Source organism: Cervus elaphus, chromosome 6 (assembly GCF_910594005.1).
Source record: "Cervus elaphus chromosome 6, mCerEla1.1, whole genome shotgun sequence".
Classification (NCBI taxonomy): domain Eukaryota; kingdom Metazoa; phylum Chordata; class Mammalia; order Artiodactyla; family Cervidae; genus Cervus; species Cervus elaphus.
In genome coordinates, this window is record NC_057820.1 from 14,685,945 (window position 1) to 14,693,811 (window position 7,867).

The following is a 7,867-nucleotide window of genomic DNA, read 5'->3' on the forward strand; positions in this document are numbered from 1 at the left end:
GTCTAGGTTGGTCATAGCTTTTCTTCCAAGGATCAAGCATCTTTTAATTTCACGACTACAGTCATCATCTGTAAAGTAATGTCTCTGCTATTCAATATGCTGTCTAGGTTGGTCATAACTTTCCTTTCAAGGAGTAAGCATCTTTTAATTTCATGGCTGCAATCACCATCTGCAGTGATTTTGGAGCCCAAAAATAAAGTCAGCCATTCTTTCCACTGTTTCCCCATCTATTTGCCATGAAGTGATGGGACCGGATGCCATGATCTTAGTTTTCTGAATGTTGAGCTTTAAGCCAACATTTTTACTCTCTTCTTTCACTTTCATCAAGAGGCTCTTTAGTTCTTCTTCACTTTCGGCCATAAGGGTGGTGTCATCTGCATATCTGAGGTTACTGATAGTTCTCCTGGCAATCCTGTTAGTATTAGAAGCACCAAATTTATTGTCATGTTCTCAGTGTTCCCAAGGACAACAGATGTTCAAACATGAAAAAGTAAGGTAAATTGTTTATGTAAAATGCATTCATAACAGAATTAGAATAAATTTAAAGGCAAATAAAATTATAAAATTAATTTTTAATATTTATGGACGCTATTAGATTCAAACGTTTTCTTTCCAGTAACCCTCTGGTCATATTTTTGTGGGGTGTCCTCAGTGGTTGTATGCTAACTCTTCCCAACTCTTCATTCAGTGACATCACATTGGTAGCATGAAATCTGCCATTGTGGGAGTAGTTACAGAAAAAGGGTATTTACAGTATTTACAGGATAAGGGAAAAGTTGAAAAATCAGATTTTGGAACCCTCCCATCCTGAGAGAGCTAGCTGTTAAACATTTACCATCCCTTGGCTGAACTTAGCATTTACTAAGTTTACTATATGGAAATATGTATTAAGAGGTATTTTACAAACCTGTTAGGAATTGTGGGAAACTTGAGCCATAAGTTCAAAAATAATTAAGCGAGTAGGAAAAAAATGAAGCAATTCTTATCTGCTGCTATTTCGTCTCTAAGTCATGTCTGACTCTTTTGCGACCCCGTGGACTGTAGCCCACCAGGTTCCTTCTGTCCTTGGGATTTCCCAGGCAAGAATACTAGAGTGGGTTGCCACTCCCTTCTCCAGGGGATCTTCCTGACCCAGGGATCAAACCTGAGTCTCCTGCATTGGCAGGTGGATTCCTTACCACTGAGCCATGAGGGAGGCCTAATTATTACCTCTAGGAAAAGCAAAACATATAAATACACTATAACTATAATGCGTTATCTGACTCAGCTAGGGGTAAAATCTTACATAATCATTATAATGAAAGCACTGAGGACTTCCCTGCTGGTCCCGTGACTCAGACTGTGCTCCCAGTGCAGGGGCCTGCATTCCATCTCCGGTCAGGGAACCAGATCCCACATGACCCAACTAAGAGTTCAAATGCCGCTACTAAAGATCCCTCATGCCACAATAAAGATCCAGTGCAACCAAATAAATAAATAAATATTTTTTAAAAAACAAAAGCACTGCGTGCATGCTGAGTCACTTCAGTCATGTCCAACTCTGTGTACCATATGAACTGCAGCCTACCAGGTTCCTCTGTCCATGGGATTTCCCAGGCAAGCATAACTGAAGTGGGTCACCCTGCCCTCCTCCAGGGGATCTTCCCATCCCAGGGATGGAGCCCACATCTGCCTGAGTCTCTTACATTGCATTATGTACGACTAGCACCATCTGGGAAGCTCCAGGTCTCCCGTGTTGCAGGCAGATTCTTTACCATCTGAGCCACCAGGGAAGCCAAAAGCACTGAATATGGATTTAATCAAAACTGGAATATAAATGTATCGGAGGGAAGAAAAGAGGGAAAGAGCTCTGTGTAAGGGAGCTAAGATCTTCACCTGTTGCATTGGAAGTGGATGACAGGCATGGGACTGTCCCCCTCTCAGACCTCTAGATGCAGGGAGCATGTCTAGCCAGTGGGTATAGTTGCTGCACTTTGAAATTGACCACTATATCTATGTGGAGGTCACTCTTCCCATGGGCTGCTCCCAGTCAATGACTGGGAGATAGGGCATCCCTCCAAAGGGTGACTGTGACTCAAGGACCCCCCATTGGCCTTGCTGGCCTTTCCTTAGGGCTGCTCTGTGATCTAAGGTGACTCTACCCCATCTTCTGCCCTTCTCTGTCTCTTGACTTTGTAAGATCTGCAGGCTGTCTAACAGCATTTCCCAACCTTCTTCCAGGTCCCTTTCCATTTTTTCCCACAGGCATGTCCTAGAATAAAGTTTTCTCTTTTGTATCTGCCTCTTGGAGGCTCTGGACTAACATAGAAGTCAATTAACAGTACCTAAAATGAATGAATCTGATGATTATAGATATATATATTTCTTGAAATACACATGTAAATATCAGAAGAAGTAGCTAAGAGCAGTAAAAGCGCTGAAGGGGCACATATTTTTAACTCTTTAACACTACTTGACTTTTTAATATGTGTTAATATTAACTATTTTTTAACTTTATTTTATATTGGAGTATAGTTGATTAACAATGTTGTCATAGTTTCAGGTGTATAGCAAAGTGACTCAGTTATATGTATACCTGTATCTACTCTTTTTTCAAATTCTTTTTCCACTTAGGTTTATATTAACTATTTTTGGGCTCCCCTAGTACCTCACATGATAAAGAATCCATCTGCAATGCAGGAGACCTGGATTCGATCCCTGGGTCGGGAAGATCCCCTGGAGAAGGAAACGGCAACCCACTCCAGTATTCTCGCCTGGAGAATTCCATGGACAGAGGAGCCTGGCAGGCTACAGTTCATAGGCTTGCAAATGTCGGACCCAACTGGGTAACTAACTGCACATAACTATTTTTAAGTAAGTTGTTTAAAAAGTTAAAGGCCACTGCTCTAGATATTGGTTGCTGATGATTGTTAAGGGGAAACAAAACTTCATCTACACTTTATCATCTGTTCTTCTAGCAATGACTCCTTTCGCTTTCTTTTTGAATTCAACAAACTCCTAGTAAACGGCTCCTCCCAGAGGGAGCAAAATGATGTGCCATCCAACTGCTTACTCTGGGATGAAAGTGCTAGTGACCATGCCCTTGAGTCTTATTTTTTTCTACATTTAATATATATGAAAGGATAATTTTTAGAGATGTTTTCTTTTATTGTCTTCTCCCCACTTCAGGTAGACAAGCCCTCATTATGAGTTTGGTTTGGGGATTTTTGCAAATACCATCAAAAGTTGTATAAACCTACTAGAACTAGAACACCTTTTCACATAAAAAGGACAGTTTACTGAAACACTGTATTTTACTATCCCAACACAACAATAAGACCATTCACCATCTTCATGATCGGTTCAGTTATATCTGACTCTTTTCAACCCCACGGACTGCAGCACACCAGGCTGTCCATCACCAACTCCTGGAGTTTGCTCAAATTCATGTCCATTGAGTCAGTGATGCCATCCAACCACCTCCTCCTCTGTCATCCCTTCTCTTCCTGCTGTATAGCAAAGTGAATGTGCCACATGTATACATATCATCTTCATGATCATTCAAGAGAATTTTCCCATGTTGTGCTTGTCTTTATGAAAGTGCCACCTAATCCTAAATCATTTTCATTTTTCACTGATAAATGTAGTGGGAAATTCTAGTTAAACTGATAGATTAAAACATAAACTTACCACCATTCCCTCTCGTAACTCCTCTAGAATGGCAAAGAAGAAACTTTAAAAGATGTAAAGTCACAGGGTAAAAAAAGATTGCAATGGAGAAGAGAATATACAAAGCAGATGGATGAGTGATAAGTAACAGCAGAACAGAGAATCCTGAAACCTAACCCTTAGAGGGCTAAACCTGAAAGAAGCAAATTGACATTTGCATCTAACTTTTGAGGAAATTAAAGTAAAACAAGCAAGCACAGTGCTCACTTCACTGGCACATATACTAAAACTGGGATGATACAGAAAAGATTTGTATGGCTCCTGCACAAGGATGACGCTCAAATTCGTGAAGCATTTCATATTTTTTTGATTGAAAGATTGGGACTGACATATATACACTACTATGTAAAAAGCAGATAACCTCTAAGAACTGACTATATAGCACAGGGAACTCTACTCAATGCTCTGGGTGGGCTTCCTTCCTAAATGGGAAGGCAATCAAGGAAGAGGGGATGTATGTATACATGTGGCTGATTCACTTTGCTATACTAACTAACAGCAGAAACTAACACAACATTGTAAGACAATTATACAGCAATTAAAAATTTTTTTTAAATAAATCCTCTGTAAAATGCCTGACTTGCATGTGCCACAAATTCTGTGGAATATTCTGATATGGGTTTGAACGGTCTTCATTAAAGAAATCTTTATGCAATCTGATTCAACCATTTTTAAGATCCCCTGGAGAAAGAAATGACAACCCACTTCAGTATTCTTGCTTAGAAAATCCCATGGACAGAAGAGCCTAGTGGGCTATAGTCCATGGGGTCAGAAAGAGTCCAACACAACTTAGTGACTAAACCACCACCCATGAGCACTTAAAAAAAAATGCAAATATAATGATATCCTCAAAGATTTAAGACATTGTATAAGATTTAAAATATCCTTAGAACAAAAAAAAATGTGCTAATGAACTTTTAGAAAATAAAAAGAGAAATCTTGGCAGTTAAGTGTAATATTACAGGTATTAGAAATGCAATAAAAGGTTTAGAAGATAAAGCCAAGGAAATTACACAGAAATTAGAACAAAGAGTGAAAGTGAAGTGGCTCAGTTGTGTCCAACTCTTTGCAATCCCATGGACTGTAGCCTACCAGGCTCCTCGATCGGTCCATGGGATTTTCCAGGCAAGAGTACTGGAGGGGGTTTCCATTTCCTTCTCCAGGGGGATCTTCCTGACCCAGGGATGGAACCCAGGTCTCCCGCATTGTCAGTAGACGCTTTTACCATCTGAGCCACCAGGGAAGTCCAGAACAAGGAGACAAAGAGTTAAAACAGAAGGAGAGAAAAATTAGAAAACAGGAGAACCAGAGGAGTTCCAGAAGACAAAAGCAGAAACAAAGAAGTATAACTAAAAAATCCCCTATGTATTAGTCATGAGTGCACTTGTTCCCTTTTCAGTGAGTGCCTTCACTATAACAGACACTGTAACAGGTGAGAATTTGGCAGTGAACAAGAAAGCAGTAAAATTCCTTATCTCATGGAGCTTACTCAGAAATGAAGGTTGTGACTTCTTAGGTAGAAAGAGCCCAGTGAATATCGTGAAATAAATGAAAAATGTTGACAGTAAGACACACCATCATGAAATGTCAGAACCCTAGAGACGATTTAAAAAAAAAAACCTCCTAAAATCTCCCAGAAAGAGAAAATCTTTTATATACAAAGGATTATGAATGAAAAAAATAGTCTTCTCAACATTCACACTAGAAGCTAGAAGACAATAAAACAATGTCTTTAGGATCCCAGGGGAAATTTCCTATCTAGAATTAAATTCCCAACCTAACTATTAATCAATGTGAGGGTGGAATATAGTTATTTTCAGATGTCCCCAACTTTCAAGGTGGCTCAGTGGTTTAAAAAAATAAATAAATAATCCACCTGCCAATGCAGGAGACTCAGATGTGGGTTCAATTTCTGGGTCAGAAACATCCCCTGGGGTAGGAAATGGCAACCCCCTCCAGTATTCTTAACTGGAAAATTCCATAGACAGAGGAGCCAAGCTACAGTCCATGGGGTTGCAAAGAGTTGGACATGACTGAGCACACACAGGCAAACTTTCAAGAACTTTATCAATCATACGTCCTTTCTTGGAAATCTACTAGAAGAGGTTCTTCACACAATGGAAAGTGAACCAAAAGAGATGTACGATCTAGAAAATAGAAACTTCAACACAGGAAGGCAAAGAAAATTCCAGGACAGGAGCTGTGTGTTAGACATGATGATGGTGATGCATATGTACTTAGTCATATCCGACTCTGTGCAACTGACCTCATGGACTCTAGCCTACCAGGCTCCTCTGTCCATGGAATTTTCTAGGCAAGAATACTAAAGCAGTTTGCCATTTCCTACTCCAAGGAATCTTCCTGACTCAGGGATCAAACCTGCATCTCCTGTGTCTCCTGCGTTGGCAGGCAGATTCTTTACCACTGCACCACCTGAGAAGTCCCTAGAGGGCAAGCAATCTCCAGTAGAACAGAAGGTCAGAAAGTTCCAGGGGACAGCTGTTTGAAGAAAGAGGAAGGGGTGGGGATGGGGGTGGGGATGGGTGGGCAGAAAGAAAAGCAAATTACTTAACTGATATATATGTATAACTTAAGAGGAGATTTACCCTGCTCTCAAGAGTTATGAATGAATAAAGGGTGAATGGATAAATAAAGAGTGTCAAGTACACTTCATTTTTTTTTTTTTTAAAGAATATGCCTTCTTTAAAAGGCAATTATTAACTCTTGTGGTGGGGTGACTGTACAGGAAAGGAAATGTACCACAGGCTCATTTGTGAGTAATGCTTATACGGTCATAATAATGTAAACTCTGAATATTAATCTGACTAAAAGGATCGAGAAACCAACACAATATTGTAAAGCAATTACCCTCCAATTAAAAATAAATTTAAATTAAAACAAGGATCATATAACTATATTGGGAGGTTAGATGGTAGAAAATTGGCCCAAGTTTAGAGAAGCTGTTGGAGGTGTAAGATAGTGACTTTGTAGAAAGCAATTGGGAATACGTAAAATGAGAAAGAAAAAAACTTCAAGAAATAGTAGTGTGAGCATATTGTTTAGAAACGGAAGTAAATCCCATGAATAGCTCATTGAAACAAATGTTTCTTCTGATGAAAAGAATGGTGGTGGGGATGAGTGTGGCTGTGGACACTCAAGCCATGTTAAAATCTGAGTATATTTCTCTGATAAAAATTTAAATTATAAAAAGGGAAATGGTTAAAAATTGATGCTGCTTAGAGCAGTTGTGAAAAAGTATGCAGTGAAATATAAAAATAATTGCTCAATAAAGCTATTTTATTTAACAGTAAAAAAGCAGACTTCGGTTAGTTCTGTCCGGGGAGTGTGTAATTTCCTTCCTCACAGCAAGAATTTGAAGCAATGGACGGACCAGTGTGATAGCTTGGTTTTATTTAGAAAACAATTTAGAAAACATCCTCCAGGCGTGAGGGCAGGCCGAACCAAAAGGCACAAAAAGAAGAGAAGCCCCTGGCTCAATTTTGGCTCCTCTTTTTGTATGTATTTTTCTTCTCCACCTGAGCCTGACCTATGTAAATTAGGCTAACCAGAAGGGCTGTTTGTTTTACCTGAGGTCCTCATTCCAATCCTCCCTTTGTTCTATTTTCGAGGGCTTTTCCCTTCTTGGTCTTTTAGCCAGTGCCATTTTGGACTCCTTTTTCCTATTCTAACTACCTAACAGTTCAAACACTCCTCTTTTGAATCTGAAGGAAGAGCAAAGGGAATAAGTCATCTAAAAAAAATAAGTACTGGTTCATGACTGGGGAGCAAAAACAAATCAGGAAGGATGCTCACTTTGGCAGCTCATAAATTAAAATTGGAATGACACGGAGAAGATTCACACGGCCCGTTCACAAGGCTGACACAAAAATTTGTGAAGCTTTTCACATTTGGGGGGAGTCTGGGGTTGGCAGAGGCAAACTATTACACATAGGATGGATAAACAACAAGGGTCTACCGTAAAGCATGTATATCTGGGTCACTGCTGTACAGAAGAAATTAGCACAACAGTGTAAATCAACTATATTTCAGTAAAATAATATTTTTAAAAAAGAAAGAATGAAATCAGAAAGGGCCTCAAGCCATTTGGGCAGTGGGTCTACAGGATATCATTAAATAGGCATAAGGTTCTGTTCTGCCT

General features: G+C 39.5%; 2 non-coding genes across 2 annotated transcripts; both read left to right on the top strand.

The window, feature by feature from the left end:
* The first annotated feature begins 3,907 nt into the window (after positions 1-3,907).
* On the top strand, positions 3,908-4,014 carry LOC122696712. The gene has a single exon (XR_006341841.1). It is a non-coding gene; the product is annotated as a U6 spliceosomal RNA (small nuclear RNA).
* A 3,499-nt stretch (positions 4,015-7,513) lies between these two features.
* Positions 7,514-7,620, top strand: LOC122696719. Its single transcript, XR_006341847.1, has one exon. It is a non-coding gene; the product is annotated as a U6 spliceosomal RNA (small nuclear RNA).
* The last annotated feature ends 247 nt before the right edge of the window (positions 7,621-7,867 follow it).